Here is a 25768-nt window from a genome sequence, read left to right as displayed (position 1 = left end):
AGACAATGTCTCTTTCTGTTTCTGTCACCCAGGCTGGAGTGCAGTGATACAATCATGACTCACTATAACTTCAACCTCTGAGGCTCAAGCAACCTTCCCATCCACCATCCCAAGTGTGAGACTACAGGCACCTACCACCATGCCTGGCTAATTTTTTTTTTTTTTAATAAGATGGGGTTTCACCATGATGGCCAGGCTGGTCTTGAACTTCTGACCTCAGGTGATCCACTCACCTCGGCCTCCCAAAGTGCTAGGATTACAGGCGTGAACCACCATGCCCGGCCATGCCTGGCTAATTTTAAAAAAAATTTTTGTAGAGACAAGGTCTCACCATGTTGCCCAGGCTAGTCTCAAATTACTGGCTTCAAGCAATCTTCCCACCTTGGCCTTCAAAAGTGCTTGGATTATAGGCATAAGCCACTATGCCTAGTAAGACATAATTTTTTAAAAATTTACAAGCCACATATCTGAAACTAGTGTCTAGAAAATGAAAAGACTTCTAAAAACTTAACAGTAAAAAATACAAGCAATCCAATAGAAAAGTGGGCAAAAGACATGAAAGATATTTCACTGAAGAGGAAAAGCAGATGGCAATGAAGCCCTTGTTAAAAAGTTCAACATCATTAGCTGTTAAAACACCTGCTAACTGGGGCAGTGCCAAGATGGTTGACTGGAAGCAACCATGATAGGAGGCTTCTATCAAAAGGATCATAATTATTGTGTGAATCCTGCACCAGCAACCAACGTATCAGGGTTCTCTCATCAGAACTGATAAGGTGGCAGGTATGAGCCACAGAAGGAAGAAGAGTGTGATTCAGCAGCCCACCTGAGAGCCACAGGGGGCAGGGTTGGCCCCACCCACAAGCCAAGGGAGGTGGTGAGTGAGTGTGCTGCCCAGCTGGGGAAACTACTTTTCTCCATGGGACTGTGCAACCCTTGGATCAGAAGATCCCACTCACAAACCCACGCTACCAGAGCCTAGGGTTCCAAGCCCAGAGCCACGTAGATTCTCAACAGTTTCTCAGGTAAAATCTGCTTAAGCCTGCTGAGTTCCTGAAGGGAGGGGCGACCACCACCACAGCTGCAGCCACCTGCTATCTAAGCTGTTTGAGCTCCCTGGGGGAGGGGTAGCAGCTAGCACTGGGACTCACAACTAACAGGCTAAGCTCCCTGGGTGGGGGAAGAGTGGCATCCATCTCTATAGCTCTAGGTCATGCTTTCCCCTGCTGGACCCAGGGAGGCTGTACAGCTTGCTCCCAGAGGTATCCCCCACAACTCAACACACCAGCTGTGGTAGATTGTGGCCAGAGTGCCACTTCAGGCCTGACCCTGACCCATCCTTCCTCACAGGGTGGGGCCTTCCTACAGGAACTTTAAGAACTCCAGCCAGAGGCTCAGCAACAGAACCCAGATCTCCCTGGGCCTGAGTCCCTAGCGGGAGAGACAGCCGCAGTCTCTGCGGACCAGCAGACTTAGCTTTTCCTCCTGGTAGTTCTGAGGAATCTGGGCAGCCCAGATCAGTGGGTTTACCCCCAGCGAAGCACACCCCCTCCACCAACAAACAGTCATAGTGCTTCATTAAATGAGTCCTGTTCCCTGTGCCACCCAACTGGGTGACACCCCCCAACAGGGGTTGTCAGACACACTATACATGAGAGATCCTACTTGCATCAGGTTGGTTACCCTCAAGGTCAGACCCCAGAAGTCAGAAATTAGAGATCCTAGAAGGAGTATCAGCGACCCATCTTTGCTGTTCTCTGTTCTCCAGCCTCCCTGAGTGATATCTGCAGGTGTGGAAGCAAACCAGATAATTAGGGCCTGAAGTGAACACCCAGCAAACCACAGCAGCCCTGCAGAAGAAGGACTTGACCATAGAAAGAAAAACAACAGAAAGCAGCAACGACAGCATCAATAACAAAAAGTTCCCACAAAAACCCCATGCAAGGATCAGCAACCTCAAAGATTGAAACTGACAAACTCAAGAAAATGAGAATCAATGAAAAAACACTGAAAACCCAAAAAAACAGAGTGCCTCTTCTCCTCCAAATGAGTGCAGTGCCTCTTCAGCAAGGTAGTAGAACTGGACAGAGACTGAGATGGATGAATTGACGGAAGTGGCTTTAGAAGGTGAGTAATAAAAAACTCTGCTGAGCTAAAGGAGCATGTTCTAACCCAATGCAAAGATGCTAAGAACCTTGATAAAAGGTTAGAGGAGTTGCTAACTATAATAACCAGTTTGGAGAGGAATATAAATGACCTGATGAAGCTGAAAAACACAGCACAAGAAATTTGTGATGCATACACAAGTAGCAATAGCTAAATTGACCAAGCAGAAAAAAGGATATCAGAGAAACACAAACTACCATCACAGAATACTAAACACCTCTATACAAATAAATGAGAAAATCTACAGGAAATGGATACATTCATGGGCACATACACCATCCCATAACTCAACCAGAAAGAAGTTGAATCTCTGCATAAGCCAATAATAAGTTATGGAATTGAGGCAGTAATTAATAACCTTCCAATCAAAAAAAGCACAGGATAGGAAGATTCAAAGTCAAATTCTACCAGAGCTACAAAGAGAAGCTGGTACCATTTCTTCCGAAACTATTCCAAACAATTGAAAAGCAGAGACTTCTCCTTAATTCACTTTATGAAGCCAGCATCATCCTGATACCAAAACCTTGCAGTGACAAAACAACAAGAGAAAACTTCAGGCCAACATCTCTGATGAGCATCAATGCAAAAATCCTCAAAAAAATAATGCCAAATTGGATCCAGCAGCAAATTAAAAAACTTATCCACCATGATCAAATCAGCTTCATCTCTGGTATGCAAAGCTGGTTCAACATATGCAAATCAATTTTCATCACATAAACAAAACCAATGACAAAACCAGAAGATTATCTCAATAGATACAGAAAAGGTCTTTGATAAAATTTAACATCCTTTAATGTTAAAAACTCAAATAACTAGGTATTGATGGAACATATCTCAAAATAGTGAACTATTTATGACAAACTCACAACCAATATCATATTAAATGGACAAATGCTGGAAGTATTCCCCTTGAAAACCAGTACAAGCCAAGGATGCCCTCTCTCACCACTCCTATTCAACATACTATTGGAAGTACTGGTCAGGGCAATCAGGGAAGAAAAAGAAAGAAAGTGTATTCAATTAAAAATAGAGGAGGTCATATTGTCTCTGCATCTATCATGACATGATGCTATATTTAGAAAACCACACAATCTCAGCCCCAAAACTCATAAAGCTGATAGGCAAATTCAGCAAAGTATCACGATACAAATTCAGTGTGCAAAAATCACAAGCATTCCTTTACGCTAACAATAGACAAGCAGAGAGCCAAACCATGAATGAACTCCCATTCACATTGCTACAAAAAGAATAAAATACATAGGAATACAGCTAACAAGGGATGTGAAGGACCTTTTCAAGGAGAACTACAAACTACTACTCAAAGAAATAAGAGAGGACACAAACAAATGGAAAAACATTCCATCCGCATGAATAGATAGAATCAATATCATGAAAATGGCCATACTGCCCCAAGTACTTTATAAATTTGATGGTATTCCCATCAAACCATAGTTAACATTCATCAGAGAGTTAGAAAAAAAACTACTTTAAATTTCATGTGGGATCAAAGAAGACCCCATATAGTCAAGGAAATCCTAAGCAAAAAGAACAAAGCTGGAGTTCAAACTATAATACAAGGCTACAGAAACTTTAAACTATAATACAAGACTACGGAAACCAAAACATCATGGTACTGGTACCAAAACAGACATGTAGACCAAAGGAACAGAACAGAGACCTCAGAAATGACACCACACACCTATAACTATCTGATCTTTGACAAATCTGACAAAACAAGCAATGGGGAAAGGATCTCTTAATGTGTTGCTGGGAAAACTGGCTAGCCATGTGCAGAAAACTGAAACTGTACCCCTTCCTTAGACCTTACACAAAAATTAACTCAAGATGGATTAACAACTTAAATGTAAAACCCAAAACCATAAAAACCCGAGAAGTAAACCTAGATAATACCATTCAGGACATAGGCATGGGCGAAGACTTCATGACTAACACACCAAAAGCAATTGCAACAAAAGTCATAATTGACAAATGGAATCTAATTAAACTAAAGAGTTTCGGCACAGCAAAAGAAACTATCATCAGAGTGAACAGGCAACCTATAGAATGGGATAATATTTTTGCAATCTACCCATCTGACAAAGGTCTAATATCCAGGATTTACAAGGAACTTAAACAAATTTACAAGAAAAAAAAAAAAACCCTTCAAAAAGTGGGAAAAGGACATGAACAGAACTTCTCTAAAGAAGACATTTACATGGCCAAGAAACATGAAAAAAATTTCGACCTCACTGATCACTAGAGAAATGCAAATCAAAACCACAATGAGATGCTGTCTTGCCAGTCAGAATGATGATTATTAAAAAGTCAAGAAACAATAGATGCTGACAAGGCTGTGGAGAAATATGAATGCTTTTACACTGTTGGTGGGAATGTAAATTAGTTCAACCATTGTGGAAGACAGTGTGGTGATTCATCAAGAATCTAGAACCAGAAATACCATTTGTCCCAGCAATCCCATTACTGAGTATATACCCAAAGGAATGTAAATCATTCTACTATAAAGACACATGCACACATATGTTTATTGAAAAATGAATTACAATAGCAAAGTCATGGAACCAACCCAAATGTGTTTCAATAATAGACTGTAGAAAGAAAATATGGTACATATACAGCATGGAATACTATGCAGCCATAAAAATTAATGAGAACATGTGCTTTACATGGACATGGATAAAGCTGGACACTTCATCCTCAGCAAACTAATACAGGAACAGAAAGCCAAACACCACATGGTTCTCATTCTTTTTTTTTTTTTTTTTTTTTTTGAGACGGAGTTTCGCTTGTTACCCAGGCTGGAGTGCAATGGCTTGATCTCGGCTCACCACAACCTCTGCCTCCTGGGTTCAGGCAATTCTCCTGCCTCAGCCTCCCGAGTAGCTGGGATTACAGGCATGCGCCACCATGCCCAGCTAATTTTTTGTATTACTAGAGACGGGGTTTCACCATGTTGACCAGGATGGTCTCGATCTCTTGACAACAATGAGAACACATGTACACAGGGAAGAGAACATACACCAGGACCTGTTGCAGGAAGGGAGGGAAATTAGGGAATGGACAAATAGGTGAAGCAAACCCACATGGCACATGTATAACTATGCAACAAACCTGCACGTTCTGCACATATATCCCTGAACTTAAAGTAAAATAAAAAATAAACTAATTAATTTTAAAAAAGAAACTGCTAATTAAAACGAAAATGGGATTTCACTAGACATACAACTAATTGTTTAAAATAAAAAATCGTGACATCACAAGATTCTGGTGAGGATGCAGAGATGCTGGATCACTCATGCATTGCGGAGGGTGATATAAAATGGTACCATTATTCTGGAAAAGTTTGCCAGTTGGTTTAAAAGCTATTCATGCAACTACTATACCATCAAGTAATTGCCCTCCCAGGCATCTAACCCAGAAAATTAAAACTCATGTTCCAAAAAAAATGTATACATGAATGTTTATAGCAGAGTTATTCATAATAGCCAAAACAGGACACAACTTAGATATCCTTTGGTAGCCGAATGATTGCACTATGATAAAACCATACCATGAAGTACCACTCAGTAAAAGAAAAGGAATAAACTATTGACACACACAGAAACCTGGATGAATCTCCTGAGAATTATGCTAAGTGAAAAAAAAGTAATCCCTCAAAGTTACATTGTTTTATTCTATTTATGTAATATTCTGGAAACGAAAATATTATAGAACTATAGAACATATTAGTGGTTGCTAAGGTTTAAAGAGGATGTGTGGTAGGAGAGAAGCAGATGTGGCTATAGAAGGGCAACTTGATAAATCCTCATGATGATGGAAATGTTTGGTAGATACATTATTTCTATGTATATATATCCTTATGCAGATGACTCTGACTTATGATGCTTCCATTTATGATTTTTAAAATTTTCCAATGCAAAAGTGATACTCATTCTGTAGAAGCCATACTTTACATTTTGAATTTTGATTCAAAATTCTTTATAATAACTTTATAAAACAGGCTTTGTGTTAGACGATTTTTCCCAACTATAGACTAATGTTAAATTCCAAACACATTGAAAATAGGTTTGGCTAAGCTATGTTTGGTAGGTTAAATGCATTAAGTGCAATTTGGACTTATTATATTTTCAATTGATGATAGGCTTATAAGGACATAACCCCACCACAGGTTGAGAAGCAGTATATTGTAAGTTGACTATATCTCCTTCAATATCCTAATTTTATGATAGTACACTCTAGATTTGTAAGATGTTCTCATTAGGAAACTGGGTAAGGAATGTATTGCATTTCTCTATATCGTTTCTTACAACTATATGTGAATCCACAATTATATCAACATGAAAAGTTTAATTTTAAAAAAAGTTAATTGGAAATATATATATTACATTTCATCTTACCATATGCTTTCAAGAGCTCTTTAGGGGAGAATGTAACACAAAAGTAAAAACAATATATTACCTACGTTTAGTATATTTAAAAGGAATATTCCTGAATATTCCTTTGTAAACATCTTATTTGTTCCCATGATGGCCAAATAAAATAATAGAAGTGGGTCACCACGCCCATTTTAAATCTGGCGAAACAATCAAAGATTTATAAGAATTTCTCAAAGTGAAAAGGCTACTAACTTATTAAGTTTATGAGACAACAAAGCTCTTAAAATCTTTAGTCAAGAGCAAACTTGAAAGTACCAGTGTCTCCATGGAAATGTCTCAGGACTATCATCGGAGACAATCAATGTGCTCTGTGTGATATCTGACTAAAAAGTTTGCTGCTAAATTATACTACACCATAATGTAGTAAAGAGGAGAATGAAAGGCAGCTGTTTCCTGAGATTTGTATATTGGGAAGCCTTAATTCTAGCAAAAGTAATAATCATGTCAAGGATCCTGCTGTTCTGTTGACAATGCTTGTCTTACAAACATATGTCATAATAAAGATCTATCCCCACCTGGTCAGCCTTTGTGAATACTGAGGCAACACTTCTCCTTAAAGCCATTCATTGTTCAGAAACTTAAATTTCTAAAGAGAAAATAAACAACATCATAAATTATTGCTCCTTAGATTATAGAGCTGTGGATTCTAAACACAGGCTTCATGGCAGCCATGTGGGGACAAATGGACATCATACAGGCCAAGTCTTAATGCTGATCCAGCCCTGTGAATTATTACTAAACTTTAACGTTAATAAAAGGAGCATTTTCAAATACATACGAAGAATATCTAGAGCAGAAAAAATAAAGAGCTCCATTCTAAAATTATAAAGCGCATACTGCATTCATGCTCTGCAATATATAAAAATAAATTCAACAAGACCAATTTATTTCCAAAGAAATGTTAAATCAGAAGTAATTTTAAAACGCTTAGTAATAATAGCAGCTAATATTTACTAAGCACTTTGTGCTAGATATTGTTCTGAGCACTTTAAATGCATTAAGATATTTAGTTCTTATCATAATCTTATGTGGTAGGTACTATTATCATCTATATTTTATAGCTGAGGAAACTGAGAGAATCGAGGACAATAAGTTTTCCCAACCATTTGGGAGCCAATATTCAAATCTACGCAGTCTGACACCAGAGTCTGTGATAATAACCACTAGATTAAGAGGAAAGAGAATGCCTTTCATAACCCATTATATTTCATTAGAATGAAGTTCAAAACTGTCACAATTAAAAATCACCTGTTATTATGTAACTTTATTCACATAGAAGTTAATGAAGCACAGCAAATGCACAGTTGTCAAATGACACAGGACACAAACTGAAATTTTTATAATCATGCACACCAAGAGCAATGGATGCAAGGTGCAAAAAGATTTTGGTTACAATAAATAGACGATTGGTTTGAAATGAAAAACACCAACAATAATAGTACCCTAGAAATAAACCTATGAAGCTCCAAGTAACTTCCATGACACTCTCATCACTAAACACACAAAAAACCCTTGTTCCTGTGAGTCTTCCATACCCGAAAGAATAGACCAGGGATTAAAGCCCAGGTTATAGGCAGAAATTTGTAGGTCAGATAGAGTTTTCTGAGATTGCCTGGACAATAATTCCACCCCCAAGAAAAAATAACCAATACAACCATACAGATGTCTTTTCTTGGGCATCTGAATGTGACCAGGATTTTCTTGGGAATGGGAATGTGAGTCATTTAAAAAGTAGAGGTAGTTATTTGAGTGAAAGAAAAAAACATGGGTTCAAAAAATTGTATTAGTTTCTTATTGCTGCTATAACAAATTACTACAAAGTAATGGGTTAAAAACAACACAAATTTATTCTTACTGTTCTGGAAGTCAGAAGGCCAAATGAAGTTCACTGAGCAAAAATCAAAGTTTTGGCAGGATTCCTTCCTTCTGCGGATGCTAAGGGGAGAATGCATTCTTTGTCTATCCCAGGGTCTAGAGATCACCTCAATCCCTTGGCCCATGGCCCAATAGAAGCAGTGGCATCTCTGGATTTCTGCTTCCTTTGTCAAATCTCCTTGTCATTCACTGGGCCCACTCATGTAATCTAGAATTACCTCCTCATCCAAAAATTCTTAATATAATCATATCAACAAAGTTTATTTTGCCATTTGAAGTAAACGTATTCATAGTTTTAGAGGAATAAGAGTGTGGACATATTTGGCTAGCGGGGTGGGGTTGTCCTGCTTAACACAAGCAGAGTTTATTAGATTAAGAGCTCAGCTCTACAACTCTCTGAGCATGTGAAATCCCACCTCCAACACGTAGAGCTGTGTTACCTCTCAGGTAATTACGTAAACCTTCTCTACCTCTCTTTTTCCCTCTTGAAAAAGGGAATCATAATAGTGTCTGATTTCTGAACTTGAGATTAAACAAAATAATACATATAAAAAGCTTAGAACAGTAATTGGAATATAGTAATCGCCGGAGAAATGTAATCTCTTAAGACAAGAAACAACGATAATATTTAATGTTATCTTTAAGATAACAAAGGCATAGGGAGATCTGGGAAATGATTGACTCCTTGGGGTTTTCTTCTGTCCTTAAGACTGCCCCAATTCCCTTTGATAACTGGTCACTTTCTTGCAGAATTGGTTTCTTACACTAATATACTAAGACAAATTAAATTACTAAAAATTACAGGAAATAATTTTCCATGTTTGTGGCCAACATTGGCTATTTCCAATCAACACTAACGTCTTCCAGATTATTTACTCTAAAGGTCTTTTCCTTGAACAAACAAACAAACAAATAACATTTTATTGAGGTATGTTTAATATGGAAAAAGCTGTACATATTTGATGTATACAACTAGATGTATTTGAAATCAGTCTACACCTGTGAAACCTTCACCAACAAGGTTTATAGACATATCCATCACCTTTCAGAGTATCCTCTGGCCCTATTATTATTGTGATTGTTGTTATTGTGTGTGTGCTAAGAACATTTACCATAAGATCTACTCTTTTAGAAAGTTTTAATTACACAATACAGTTAGCTATAGGTACCATGTTATATAGAACATGAGAATTTATTTATTTCTCATAACTGAAACTTTACCTGTTGACTGCTACATCTGTATTCCATCTGCCACCAACCAGTGCCAAGTAATCATTCCTCATTCTACTCTCTGCTTCTATTAGCTGGATTACTTTTAATTCCACATATAAGTGAGGTCACACAGTACCTGTCCCTTTTTTTCTGGCTTATTTCACTTAGCATAATGTCTTTCAGGTTCATCCATATTGTTGCAAATGGAAGAATTTCCTTCTATTTTAAGACTAAATAATATTTCATTTTATGTACATACCATATTATCTTAACTATTGTTAATAATTATTGCTGCAATAAAAACAAGAGTGTAAGTATCTCCTCAAAACCCTGACTTCAGTTCTCTGGGATAAATGCCCATAAGTGGTATCAATGGGTCATAAGTCTTATCTTCAATTTTTTTTGGAAGAGTTTGAGAGGGATTAGAGCTAGTTTTTCTAATGTTTGATAGAATTCACCAATGCAATCACATGGTCTTTGATGTTTATTTGCTGAGAGGCTTTTGACTATTGATGACATCTTACTTGTTATTAGTCTATTCAGATTTTCTTTACTTCATAATTCATTCATGGTACGTTGTAATTCTATTTTTAATTGTATGAGGAAGCTCCATACTATTTTTTCAAGATGGCTGCAGCAATGTACATTCCTACAAGTAGTATACCAGGATTCCCTTTTCTCCACATCCAAACTTGCTACCTTTTTAAAAACATATATATGCCAACCTAGTAGTTATGAGATGATAGCTCATTGTGTTTTTGTTTTTCACTTCCCTAATGATTTGTGATGTTGAGCATCTTTTCTTATAACCGTTAACCATTTGTATGGTTTTTGTTTTTGTTTTTGTTTTTGAGAAATATATATTCAGATCCTTTGCCCAGTTTTAAAATTGAGTTAAGGTTTTGGCCACTGAGTTGTAGAAGTTTTTTATATATTTTGAATATTAACCCCTTACCAGATACATGCCTTCCAAATTTTTCTTACTTTCTTTAGATTGCCTTTTCATTTTGTGGATTACTTTCTAGTTTGATGTAATCTTTACTTTTGCTTTTGTTGCCAGGGACTTTGGTGTCATATTCAATAAATTATTGCCAAGACAAATATCAAGGTTATTTATTAGTTTTCTTCTAGAAGTTTTATGGTTTCAAGCTTTATATTTAAGACTTTAATTCACTTCTAGTTGATTTTTTTAAATGGTGTAAGATATGGGTCATTTAGAAGAGGCTACTGTGAAAAATTACATGCCAATGAGTTGGATAACCTAGAAGAAACTGATAAATTCCTAGAAATAAACAACCTATCATGGCTGAATTATGAAGAACAGTAAATCTGAATATGCTAGTAACAAGTAAGAGGCCATCAATAATCGAAAACCTCCCAGCCAATAAATGTCAAAGATCAAACGGTTTCACTGATAAATTATATAAAACATCAGAAGATTTCACTGCAGTCCTTCTGTAACTATTCCAAAAAAATTGAAGATAAGACTCCAAATTCACTTCACAAGGCCAATAACTTCCTGATAACAAAGTCAGGCAAGGGCAGTACAAGAAAAAAAAATTACAGCCAATATCCCTACGAACATAGATACGAAATTCTTGAACCAAATAACAAAATTTCAGAGCATGTTTAAAGGATCACACACCATAACTAAGTGTGATTAATCTCTGGGATAAAAGGATCTTTCAACAAATGCAAAGCAATAACTGTGATATATCAAATTAATAGAATGAAAGATGAAAAGCATATGATCATCTTGATAGATGTAGAAGAATCATTTTACAAAATTAAACATTCTTTCATCATAAAAATGCTCAACAAATTATTTATAGAAGAAGTGTACCTCAACATAATAAAGGCTGCATATGACAAGCCCAAGCTACTGTCATATTCAATGTTTAGAAACTGAAAGCATTTTCTCTAAGATCAGAAACAAGGTAAAGATGCCCACTCTTGTCACTTCTGTTCAACATATGCTGGAATTGCTAGCCAGATAAACTAGACAAGAAAAAAAAGACATCCAAATTAAAAGGAAAGTTGTCCCTGTTTGCAAATGACATGATCATATATCTAGAACACTCTTAAGACTCCACTAAAAAAGTACTATATTTAATAAATATATTTGGTAAATTTGCAGGATAGAAAATTATATGCAAAAATCAGTTATTGGGTTTTTTTTTTTACAAACTCACAATAAATTATCAGAAATAAATATTAACAAAAAAATACCATTTACAATAGTATAAAAAAAATACAGTACTTAAGAATAAATTTAACCAAGGAGGTAAAAGATCTGTACACTGAAACTGTAAAACACTGATGAAATAAATTGTGGAAGAAATAAATCATTGGAAAGATATCCAGTGTTCATGTATTGGAATAATTAATATCATTAAAATGTTCATACCATTCATAGCAATTTGCAAATTGAATCAATCAAAATTCCAATGTCATTTTTCACAGAAATAGAAAAAGAATTCTAAAATTTCATATGGATTCACAAAAAACCTCCAATAGCCAAAGCAATTTTAAGAAAGGGGAATGAAGCTGAAGACATCACACTTCCTGGCTTTAAAGTATATTACAAAGCTACAGTAATCAAAAGAGTATAAATGCAGACACATATATCAATGGAACAGAATAGAGACCCCTGAAATAAACCCACACACATGCAGTTAACTAGTTTTTGACAAGGATGCCTAGAATACAAAATTGGGAAAGAATAGTCTCCTTAATAAATGGTGCTGGGAAAGTTGGAAATCTAGGTATTCTAAAGGTCTTTGTAAGATTTTTGAAGCCTTCATGAATTTTGAAAATTAAATAAACAATACTTGTACTTTAAATATGTGATGAGTTCTAAACCAATAAACTATAAATCCACTTATCAAAAGACAATTTGAAAGTTTTTGATATGTTTAGTTACCTCTTTCTATATACCTACATATTTTTAATTGTTCAGGCTTTTATTTAAATGAGAGATTCTAAGACAATTTAAACTTTGAAAAATATGTTTTCCATTCAAATAAGTATATTTTGTAGTCAGTAATAAAATTTTAAAATAAAGAGCAATTTTCTTATGTGGAAAAGAAATTTCATGAAAGCATGGGGCCTCACAAAAGAAAAAGAAAAAGAAAAAAGTGAGAATGTCAGGAAAAACATCTAAATAAATGACACAATTAGCATAACAAATGTGATAGGTTAACACAAGGGCAATTTCTCAAGAAAAAAGCAAATAGTTGACCCTTCTAAAATATTGTTAGAGTAAGACATGTACTGTGGAACAAGATCAACTATATCACATATTAAATCTTAGATACAATTAACTAGAAGTTACCAATAAATGGCTTTAAACTATATTACAAAGCTATAGTAATCAAAACGGTATGGTACAGTTGGTATGATTCTTAAGAACTGATGAAAATAATTTTGAAAGTATGAAATAGTTGACAAAACAGCAACCATATATTATTTGAAAGGAATCAAGATTAATATATTATTATATGAAATGCTGAAATGCTGTTAATTATAGAGCATGCTACTTTGAGTATTCAGTATATTTATGAAAATAAACTACTCTCTACCCTTTATTTAAAACCAATAAAATATTTCTTGATATACTACTATAAAGACAAAATAAAAGTCTTCAGTAAACTTCATAGAAGTCTACAAATATTGCAAAATCATGCCACATAATGTGTTGTAAACTTATAAAAATAATTTAACAGTTGTTTTTGATAATTTACCAAATTGGTTATCTGACAAATTATTTTCTGTGAATTGCCTTTGGCTTATTGATCAGCAGTAACTTGGCCTTTATCTACATTATATATACTCACGGTTTTCCTTCTTCGGGGTGTTTCTATTCATTAATGTAAGGGGGTATGTGATGATTAACTTTGTGTCAACTTTAGTAGTCCACATTACCCAGATATTTGGTCAAATACCAGTCTGGATGTTACATGAAGTTATTGTTTAGATGAGATTAATATTTAAATCCGTAGATGTTGAGTAAAGCTGATTATCTTAAAGGCCTTAAGAAAAAACAGACTGAGATCTCTCATGAAGAGGAAATTCTGCCTCCAGACTGTCTTTGTGATCAAGATTTCATGCCAACTCTCTAGCATGTGGGCTTATGCTACAGATTTTGGACTTGCCATCCTTCATAATCACATGAGCTCACTCCTTTAAACAAATCTCTCTCTCTTCCTCCATATATATATACACACACATACATACACACACACACACACACACATGTGTGTGATGGGTGGATGGAGCTGTAGATTAATAAAATCAGTTACCAAAACATAAATCTTTCAAAATATTGGAGGCACTCTACTACAAGACACTCTAAAAAAAAAAAAGAAAGGAAAAAAAAGAACTTCATGAGACATTTGAGTCCTTAAAGTTAGTGCTGTTTTCTCTATATTCTAATCCCAGTATTACAAAAATTCACTTGAATGATAGAAATGCTTCTAACAATGAACTGTACTGATAATGATTTAGAATGAAAACATTGTTGGCCACAAAATGTATACAATATACATCACTGAATTTAACCCTCTTCAACGTATTGCTAGACAAAAATCATAACTTAGGGGGTCAGTGATACCTCCTCTTACATTTTTAGTGGGAAAAACCAATACACATTCTAGACTTTTATTACATGGATTCAAATATAGAAGCAGTTCTATGACATAAATAGTTATTGTTTCAAGAAGTGTCTTGTCAGCTAGGCATGGTGACTCATGGTTGTAACTCCAGCACTTTGGGAGGTTGAGGCAGGTGGATCACCTAAGGTCAGGAGTTGGAGAACAGCCTGGCCAACATGGTGAAAACCCATCTCTACTAAAAATACAAAAATTAGCTGGGTGTGATGGTGCATGCCTATAGTCCCAGCTACTCGGGAGGCTGAGGCAGGAGAATTGCTTGAACCTGGGAGGCAGAGGTCACAGTGAGCCAAGAGGGTGCCACTGTACTCCAGCCTGGGTGACAGAGCAAGATTCTGTCTTTTAAAAAAAAAAATGTCTTGTCTATTTTTAACCAGACAGATTTATGATGGAAAACTATGATAGTGTTTGTTTTGATATTGCTGTTTTGTGAACTCATCTTTCAATGAGTTTGAACATAAAAACAGGTTACATTTGAGAGCAATGGAGTTTGATAAATATAATTTTCTGTTGATATAACTGAAGACAAGGAATCTCAAAATTTCAGTACAGGTGAACTGCTGTGGCATTGCTATGTAGGTCCAGGATACAAGCAAGGGAAGAATCATTATAAGTCTCTCCACAAGAACTATTTGACATATGCATAACTAGCTTACCTAGTGAAAACTTACAATGTGACAAAATAGAGAGAGCAGTAACTCCTTCTCAGCCACCAGAAATTTTGAAATAGCATCATCCTGTGTCTCAAGAGCTATTGGTATCAAACACACATAAAAAAATAGTTCCTGATACTCAGCTAAGAGAAAGCAGTTGATCTATGCAAAATGTTTCCATGTTAAGATTTTTGTACTTTACAAAAACCTAACATTGTATTATTTTTAGCTACAATGGTTCCATGCATTATGCTTGTATTTGGGCCACCTTAGAATAGGTTTTACCTCAGTAAAGATTATTTGCCATTGATTTTAGTTTTCTGCTAGTTAAATGCTTTCCTAGCATATCACTTCATGTACACTTTTACAGAAAACAAAGAAAATAATAACATAATTCAAATAGATCAAAATGAAAAATCTCTATTGAATGCTTTTTGGTGACAGAATTAAATTAAATGTAGTCTGCCAGGCTCGGTGGCTCACGTCTGTAACCCCAGCACTTTGGGAGGCCAAAGTGGGTGGATCACCTGAAGTCAGGAGTTTGAGACCAGCCTGACCAACATGGAGAAACTCCATCTCTACTAAAAATATAAAAATTAACCAGGTATGGTGGCACATGGCTTTAGTTCCAGCTACTCAGGGGGCTGAGGCATGAGAATCACTTGAACCCTGGAGGTGGAGGTTGTGGTGAGCCAAAATTGTGCCACTACACACCAGCCTGAACCACAGAGCAAGACTCTGTCTCAAAAAGAAAAAATAATAATAAATTAAATTAAATGTAGTCAATCCTCCCTCTCTGTGGGTTCTGTATCCCTGGGTTCTACAGCTGTCAACTAAGCCAATCTCAGATCCAAAATACAGTAACCCCAGGGTTCACAGGGCCACCTTCTGGGCTTGAGCATCTGTAGAGTTTGGCATCTGCAGGATGTCTTGGAATCAATCCCCTATGATGACTGAATTACCTCATTTAATCCTAAGGAGAATTTCAAAAGGTGTCTACCATTAGTTTCTACTCCACTTTGTGGATGAAATTATCCAAGACATTAATAGCGTTAAAAAAAAAAAAAATTCTTAGGTCAGGAATCTAATAACAGAACAAAAAGCCTGGTATCTAAAACCAAAGTGTATCTGATTTCAAAATGCTAGTTCTTAACTATCACTCTCTATCTTCCCCTAATCTTCTCAGCAAGCACTGTATTATAACCAATTCATCTTTATTTTTTCTTTTTTGCAAAACCAGTTTTGTGTAAGCATTGACTTGGGTACTGTGTCTCATTTAAAAAAAAAAAAAAGTTCTCATCAGCACAAGACTGTTCTTTAAATATACATTTAATCCACTAAGGGACTTAAATAACCTTCAAAGACCATTAGTCTTCACCAATCTTCCTTTTGAAGTTTCAAAAGTTTATAATGTGTAACCACTTTTTGACTCTACATACTAGCTTGTGTGTATGAACAACTCATCTGGTGAGTGAATCCTAACCATCTATTTAGCATACCCGTCTCAATAAGGAGCTTCTAGTGATGTGATGGACGTGAAGAAAAATTAGAGATGTTTAAAAAGATTCTCCCACATCCAACCTCCACTAGGGAATAGAAGCTTGAAATAAAGTGCTAAATGGTAATTGATCAAGACTATGGATGATTCTTCCTTTATCTTATGTGAAAGCAAGAATAAAGAAAATTTATAAAGCAATTTGCTCAGTTGGGAAAGGAAAAATTGTAAACTAAATTGTGTTTAGACATTTGGTGATTTTAAAGCATTAATATGTACTTTTCCTAGATGTCAAATGTCATTACATAAAAAGGTTTTTTTTTTTTTTTTTTTTTTTGAGTATTGCAATTTGCTCAAGAATCATACAAATTAGAAAAGACATTCTGACCCAAGAAATTGGGAAAATCCTCAGAAAGAAAGCTCATTGAGCTGACCATTAAGGACAGAAAAATTTTGACAGAAATATGAGTGTCCATTGTTTGTTTATTTGTTTGGGGAAGTATAGTTCCAGAGAAAACATTTGTTTAGTCTTATATTTTCCATTATTTCAACCTCTGAAGAATAATATTTTTATTAACACAGTTTTTTTTTAATGAAAACCAAATTAGTCTATATCATAAAGGGCAGTAAATCTGGAAAAAATAAATAAGCTCTGCATGAAATTGTTACACAGCTTGCTATGAAGGAGTTTCCCAAAGTAAAGAGTTTCCCAAAGTCTCCTAATAAATAAGTTTCAGTGAAATTCAGAGAATGTCACCTGAGATTAAAAACATCTTCCTTCTTATTGCATAAAATCTGTTAAACACACACACACACACACACACACACACAGACACACAGACACACACACAGAGAGAGAGAGAGACAGAGAGAGAGATCATGAAAGAAAAGGCTTTTCAATTACTTAAGAGATTAATAAAATTAAAAATAAAATATTTACTATATACACTTTTTCTTGACCTAAATTGAAACAAAACTAAATGTGGGAACTTTGATTTTTATTTGATCACCTTATATGCTTTAACATCGGTAGCATAAATGATATAACTATACTAAAAGGAAAATTATTTTTCATACTGGGTAACTGTTCAATTGATTGTTTCAGCAGGCTAAATGTGGTGGGGCTGGGGTAGAAGGAAGATTTTTAATGAGCAGGTAGCTTTGAAATCAATAGCTAATTAAGTCAGCATAAATCCTTTGTAAAAACTCTCCTCACATAGTTCCTCTCCTCACCACCAGTTCACAAAAGGCTGCTATTTTTATGAGAGATACTGAGAACAAAGTCTGGAGCTGTGAAGGAATTGGTTAAGTCAGGACAGGAAGAGAAGAGGCTATGAATACAAAGCAACTCAGCAGAGCTGACCCCAGAGGATAATTGCCAGAGAGGGTTCCTCTTCTCAGGTAGTCTTTGTGATCCAACATAGTCCCTAAATAATTCTGAGAAACAAGTGTCATTTTTTGACAAGTTCTTACTGTAGATACAACACACAGAAGCCCCTGTCTCTTTGACAGTCAAATGTGAATATTTAGTTAAAAAGAAAAAACACAACACCTGTTTCCATGACTACAGTGTTAATTTACTTCTTATAGTTGATCTTGTGTGGGGTTTCTGTTTTTCTTGATATAGTATTGTATGCATTGTTGACATGTAGATTTGCACTAATTTTATTGCACCTGTACACTAAAAATGAATAAAATATTAATCAGTAAACAATTATCTCTTTTTTTTCAATTTATGTACTTGTTCTTTTGTAATTACTGACACAAGTTGCAAAATCAAGCTAATTGTATTCATCATTATGTATTATCTGTACATATATACAATATTAAATAGAATATTATTTGAAAGGCACAATTTTGTATTTAGTAAGAAAAGGAGAAAAACAGTTACTTTTGAATAAATAACTTGTTTGAAAAATAAGTTGGAAATTTATAGCAGTATTGGCATAAATGTGTTTAAGTTTTCTCAAATCCCTCCATAAAAAGTCAAATCAAGCAACCACCACAAAACCCATATATAACATCCACAATAAAAGTAGATGTAAAGTTGCCCGCAAAACTTGGATGCTATGTGTTTGGGATCTGCGTAAAAATTTTGCATCAGTTAAATATACTGATACAGTTGCAATATACAGGCATCCTGGATAAACTCATGAGGCCAAGAGTTACTCTGAGTTACTCTGAGTGGGTGGTTGATTGAAATTTGGAACTAAACATAGGTGGCCTATATTGAACAAAACTGAGTTGCCAAATTTTCTTGTTTGTTATAGAAAAAGATATCCAAATGCTTACGGAAATTACAAAGTTGGAGTGGATTGATTGTATGATGGCTGGTCTCCTGCCCGTAACTACGTCCTCATTGTGGGAGTCCAGAAGACATTCTCTGCATTGATGCTTTGAAAAACACATCGTGAGTGGAACACAAAAATGAAAGGACTCTGCTACACTGTTAACATTTATACTATAAACCTTCCCCCAGCCTTCCCTAAGGAACCTCTAGTCGTTTTCCTAGATAACTGTGCTTTAGAGGAAGTAGCTAGGATTTGGGGATCCTTTGTTGTTTGGAACTCACTATTTTCTGGAGACCCAGCACTAGCGTTATTCACCTGCTGGGGTTAATAGAGTTGTGCTTAATGTACATCTCAGTACTGTGTCTGCATCCACCCATGATTATTAACCAAATTTTAGGATGTGTATATGGAATAGACATACAAAACAATTGGCATAAGCCCACACTAGTTTCCACACTAAAATAGAACCATGGGCTACTGTAATATACTAGGAAAGACAAAGCGGAAGAAAGGAAAAACGTGCTTCTACCTATTAAAATCATAAAGGCAAAACAACACTGCGTGTTCGTGTTCCTGGCGGGACTGTGAAGGTTAGTGCCAACATCCAGGTAAGTGGCTCTGATCACTTCCTCTGTAGAATTTGCCTTTTTGGCTGGAGCAAAACAGATGAATCTTGGGAAAAGAGAAACAATTATTATAAATTTTATCAAGTGGAGATTCTAACTGCAGTGTTTCTTCAGATTTAGAAGTGGTTTAGTTACTAGAGAAATCAACATATCCCTTGGTATTTGAAATGCAGCCATTAATCTGTCAAATACTTTTCCCCTATGAATCTTAGTAATGACAGTATACTTTCTCACCACAGGATTATATCACTCTCCAACTCTCAGTCACAATCTAGTTCTGCAAGGACTTTGATCATCTCTTCATTTCACAGAACATTAAATTGACCCACCTCAATGATATCATGACAATTAGAGGAAGCAGTAATAATCCTGACCACTGTGGTAAGATACATGCATGCCAGAGGGTGGAAAAAAATAATGGACAATTTCAAAACTGTTTAAAAATTTCTCAGTGAAAATTCTATGAGCTGACTTATCTGGGGAAAGCTGACATCCTTTCAAGGTAAAAAACAAGTGCGTCTTTTCTCTCTCATCACAAAGAAGAGACACAATGCCTGCAGGACCACTCTGATTTTAGAGGCAATATATATCTCAATTTGGGGTGCTATTTCCACCTATTTACCAAGTGATTAGAACTGCTGCTAGGTTTGTATGAAACTCAGACTATGAGGAGGTCCCCCATCAGGTTCAGGTTGCTGTCAAAGCCACTCTGCCATTTGAGTTCTATGAATACCTTATGATGAAATATTGTAATTAACAGTTAAATATACTCTGTGGATTTCTTAAGACAACTATAATTGAATCACAACAGTGACATTTGTGATTTTGGAGTAAAGATATGTAATCCTTTGCGGATTACCATTTTCTTATAAACAGTTTCTAGCGTGCTTCTGGATTCTTTTAGAGACTAAATGCTTGATACAGGCTACCACAGTGGTCTGGGCTATGCATTCTGGACTGACTGTGTCTGATCCATAATGACATGAAGTTGGACATACACAGCAGCAGTCTATCATTAATTGGAAGTGACATATGTGGAACTGGGCTTGAGTAGGTTCCAAAGGCACAAATACATTCTATGAGCTAATAGCACAGACTCTCATGGTCCCTACTCCTGTTATATTACCCTCTCTGCCCCAACCCATATCTATAGTTTCATGGGTTGTATCCCATGACAAGCTGACAGAAGAAGACGTATTACAGATCTGGTTTAGAAATAGTCCTGCATGGGATGGCTGGCACCACCTGAAAGCAGAAGGCTGCTGCACTCTAGTCTCACTCAGGAGTGGTCCACGCAAGTACTGGTGAAAATTTAATTTTGAGGAATTCAACTGTTTGTTCATTTTTCCTAGAACAGGAGATGGCCAGAAGAACATTATGCTCTGATCATTGAGAACTGGCTAATAATTTCGTTAAATATTTAGAGACTTGGAAGAAGCATGATTGCAAAAATGATGATTAGGGTGTCTACAGAAGAAATATAGAGACATACTAATGTATCTAAAGAGCAACTATAGAAGAGGGTCTTAGTGAAAAACTACACAAGATGACCCATTTTGCTTCTTTCCCCAGCCAACCTTGCTCTTGTCCAATACTCATGGACCATGTAGCCAAAGCAGCAGGGAGGAGCTTAAACATGGGCACAACAACATACACTTTTCTCATTGGCTGATCTAAGTGTCAGCCAATAGAAGAGTTCAACACTGAGCTCCTTATATGGCATCATTCTGTATGGGGACACTCCAGCCACTGGTTATTACATTGCATGCTTCCATCATGGAAGGGGTAGTAACCTGAATACGAATTTGCTATTCCTGCTCATAATTATTTTACCAAAAACATCATCTATGGATTTACAGTATCCCTTACTCAAAAGTAAAGTACACCACATAAGAAATGTCTCTCTTTTCACCTAAATAAATAAGGTATGGAAATAGGCTTAGGGTCATAGAATTCACTGATTTTTTTCATGTTGCCTATTACAACATGAAGCTGCTGGCCTGATACATTAGTGTAATGCAGTTCAAATATTCTATTTCTGTGCCCGCTGAGTGATGATACTTTGAAGTGGGGGTGGGATCTTGTTCTTCAGGATATAGTATATATTCTGAATCACTGATTATATTCCAGGAAACTTCTGTTTCTTCTATACCAAGAATTTCCATATTTGAGAATCAAGGGAAGTCAGTAGAAAAACCTCTTCTCACTAATCATCTCTAGTGAACTACTAGCATCATTTCTTCATCCTGTCCTCAAAATTTTGGGTTCTGCCAGCCTAAATGTTTTCTTTCCCAAGAGAATACTTCTTTCTTTTTAAGAAACGCCTAAATGGTTACACTTAATTGAAAGTTTAGGCTTTCACCTGGCCACGGAGTACTCCTTAAGCAGCAAATCAATAGGCAATTAAGAAAGAGTATTGACTAATGTGATTTGATTCTATCAAGGGGAACATGGGTTCCTACTACATGGAGGGAGTCAGAAGTGTTATCTATAATGCTGGGAAGTCTCCTAAGACTCTCAGTAGTACTTTCATGACTTGTGATAAAAATTAATCAAACTTGTAACTACTTTAATTTAGCAGGACAGTTAATGGCACAAAGCCTCCAAGAACGAAGATTTGATTTACTTCACCAGGCAAATAACCGTGGCCAACTGAGGTGATAGTTGAGAGCAAAAGAAATAAAGAATGAGAAATTGAAGAAAAATGCTGTAAATATCAGGACTCTAGCTGTTACAATCTTAAAATCGAGGTTATAGAAAACATATATGGCACATGACTTGCAGATGAATTGCAAGGAAACAGAATGGACATAAAAAGAATCTATATCAGTCAATTCAGTCAATATTCCTCCAGAGAATGTTTTTCAAGCAACAGGGGCTCACTCTCCAGGCTGAAGAACAGTGGCATAATCATAGCTCACTGCCACCTTGAACTCCTGGGCACAAGCAATCCTCCTGCCTTAGCCTTCAGAGTAGCTGGGACTACAGGCATGCACCACCACACTCAGATAATGGTTTTAGTTTTTTGTAGAGATGGGGTATCACTATGTTATCTAGGCTAGTCTTGAACTCCTGGCATCAAGAGATACTCCCACCTGGGCCTTCCAAAGTGCTGGGATTATGGGTGTGAACCACCATGCCCAACCTGAATTTATTACAAGGAAATGACTTATGCAATTGTGGAGGGTTGGTTAAGCAAGTCCAGAGTCTGTAGTGCAAGCCACCAGGAAGCAAAGATTAGTAACAGGAGGAAATACTGTGGGCATGGGCCAAAATCATCTACAGTCAAATTTCTCTCTCTCCTTTTCTTCTGGCCTCAACCATGATTTTAAGCCATTCCAAAATTGTCATGACAATGCACATTATTCAAGAGAATCTTACTTTCTTAAAGTCAACTAACTTGGATCATATTTCAAACAAACACAATGAAAAAAAATGACCAGGAATTGTAAAATTAATGAAATTCATGATTTATTGCTATTTTATCGTGTTAAATGTTTAGAATGCTTACATTTTCTTCAGTTTACTTTAAATAGTATAAGAGAGAATAAAATAGGTAGGGGAATAGATAATATAAAAATGACTACAACTTCAGGATTGTTGAAACTGGATGACAGGAACATGGAATTCATTGTACTAAACAGTAGCCCCCACTTATTTACAGGGAATACATTCCAAAATGTATAGTACAAATCCCTCTTCATACTGTTTTTTTCCCGTGCATACAAACCTATGATAAAGTTTGATATATAAATTAGGCACAGTAAGAGTTTAACAACAATAACTAGCAATAAAATAGAATGGCTACAACAATATACTACCATAAAAGCTATTTTAAACTTATTAGTTGCTTATTTCTGGAATTTTCCATTTAATATATTTGGACCACAGTTGACTGTGGGTAACTAAACGCATGAAATGAGAAACTGAGGATAAGCGGGGGATGGTGGCCATATTAGCTTCTATGTGTTTAACATTGATTAATATTTTTAAAAAGGAGTTAGGAATATGTTAAAATTGATGACTGTTTTAAAAAATGAGTCAGGAACATGTCATAACTGAGTCAGAAAACTAGTGCTATTTGATAGCTTTATAGCCAAGAGCCCAAATGCACAGCATGCATCTGCCGCCCAAGAGCTGCTACCAGCCCCAGAGCTAAACTCCTCCACTTGCTCCCCAGGACTTCTGCTTCTTCTTACTCATTCTTTTTGAGCTGCTGGTAAACAACTTCTTTCAGAGGAGTTACTCATACCAGAGATTTTTGGGAACGTCCTTACCTATTCCACAGATCACGTCTTCCCATGAACATAAACATTAAAAAAAAAAAAAAAAAGGCAGGATCTGACTAGGGAAATAGCAGTGCACAGACTAAACCAGGACTGTGCTGATTACTCTGGATCACCCTCTGTGGCTCCTTCTTTTCTCATTACTCATAATGATTCTTTTTGTTTTTTTCCTCACAAACTGTATATTCTTTCTGACTGTATGACTTTCTCTAGGATGTCATCTAGTCCAGTGTGAACGCTAATCGTTGATCAGGTTAAAGTCCCTTGAATCTCCCTAAGCAATTCCAAGTTAGAATATGTATTTGGGCTTCTGTATTTGCATTTTGAACTTTGCATAACAGCTATTTTTTCAGAATGTACTCTAACAGATATGAAGCTCATCTGTCCATGGCAATACCCTGTTCTCTAGGAGGGCTGTTGATTAAATCCTTAAATTGACTCGGACCAGTAAATATGCCCAGTCAAATCTGCAAGAGATGGAACATTCCTGGTGAACCCTTGTAATATGAGGCCAGAAATTTGAGGTTAGAGGAGGGTGATGTCAGCAAGATTGAGGAATAGGAAGTCACAGAATTCACTCTCCCCAACAGACAGATCAACTATCAACAATTCACAGACAAAACCACCTTAGTGGAAATACCAAAATGTGAGAGTAATCCTGAGTCACTTGCATGTTCTACAAAACTGAATATAAATTGGCCTTGAAAGGTAGGAAAAATGGTCTTTCTTTGACTGTATAACCCTTATCCCTCCCAAAGTTGCCACAGAGCCACACAGAGAAGATTCCTCAGGTTCCACAGAGAAATTGTTAATTGGGAAAAGAGAACTGGGAGGTGAACATTCAGCTTCCTTAGCATGCTGAGACGCTACCCAGGAAGTCCACTTTGTTCTCACATTACAGGGAATGAGAAATGTAGGAGGAAGCTACCAGACTACTTGGAGTCAGGTAAAAACAGGCAAGAAGGAAGAGCCCATGGAGACCAGTGTGCAGACTTTGTTGAAAGCTCAGTATACTTTCCAGCAGTGGTGCTCAATGAGAGGTACCAGCTAATAGCATAACTTACCTGCCAAGCCAAGCTGATCACTCCCAGAAGAGGTGGGAAGTGCTACCTGCCTTGAATTCCTAAACAGCTTCCAGGACCAGCCACAGACATTATCTCGGGGTCCCATCCGGTGAGAGAGATGACATCTGCAGCAAATTTCCATAATTAACAGGCAGTAAATGAGCCACATCAGGAGCTAACTCTGTGTTTCCAGCAGTCTCAAGGCCCATCTGCAGACCTTCCCAAAGGAGGGAGAAAACCACCATAGCAAATTGACCACAAGAAGACAATAGTTTTGCCACATCAGGAAGTGTAATCAGCCCTTCTCTAAGACTCAAAGCTCACCCCAGACCACATCAAGGATGGAGGCAAATTTTAGTCATACATTTCTACTGAGCACAGCAGCTTGTCCATCCATCTCAAGCCACTTAAACTTGGATCCCCTCCCACAAACCTAGACAACCGCTAAACTAAAACAGCAGTATCTCTGTCCAGGAAATACATCATGTAGCCCAGCCACATCAGAGGTGATTATAGTGCCACAATTACAGAGCAGAGCTCAGGCAGTGGTCTTGTCAGATAGCAGAGCCTACTCAGAGGCCCCACCAAAGTTCAGAGGAAGGCACATCCCAATTATCTAGAGAACCTAAAAGCAAGTTTTGCCTTCCCAGGATCAATACCAGCTAGCCTATCCAAAACATAGACTAGATTAATGAGTAAGGATCTATCCTTGCCAAATAACTCCTATAAAAACTGGAAAAGGAGACTAGCCCTGCAAATGCACAAACACCAATGGAAAAACTCAGAAAACCATGACACTTCCAAAAGAAACTAACAAAGTCCCAACAATAAACCCTAAAGAAAGGGGGATTTGACAAGAAAGGGGGAAATGACAAAAAAAGGATTCAGAATAATCCTCTTGAAAAATTTAGTGAACTTCAAAAATACACAGATGAAAAATAATAAAATTTGGAAAACAATACATAATATAAGAAAC

The sequence above is a fragment of the Aotus nancymaae genome, unplaced genomic scaffold (genome assembly GCF_030222135.1).
Source record: "Aotus nancymaae isolate 86718 unplaced genomic scaffold, 86718_ANA_hifiasm-v0.15.2.pri h1tg000115l, whole genome shotgun sequence".
NCBI lineage: Eukaryota > Metazoa > Chordata > Mammalia > Primates > Aotidae > Aotus > Aotus nancymaae.
This window is presented reverse-complemented; position numbering follows the sequence as displayed.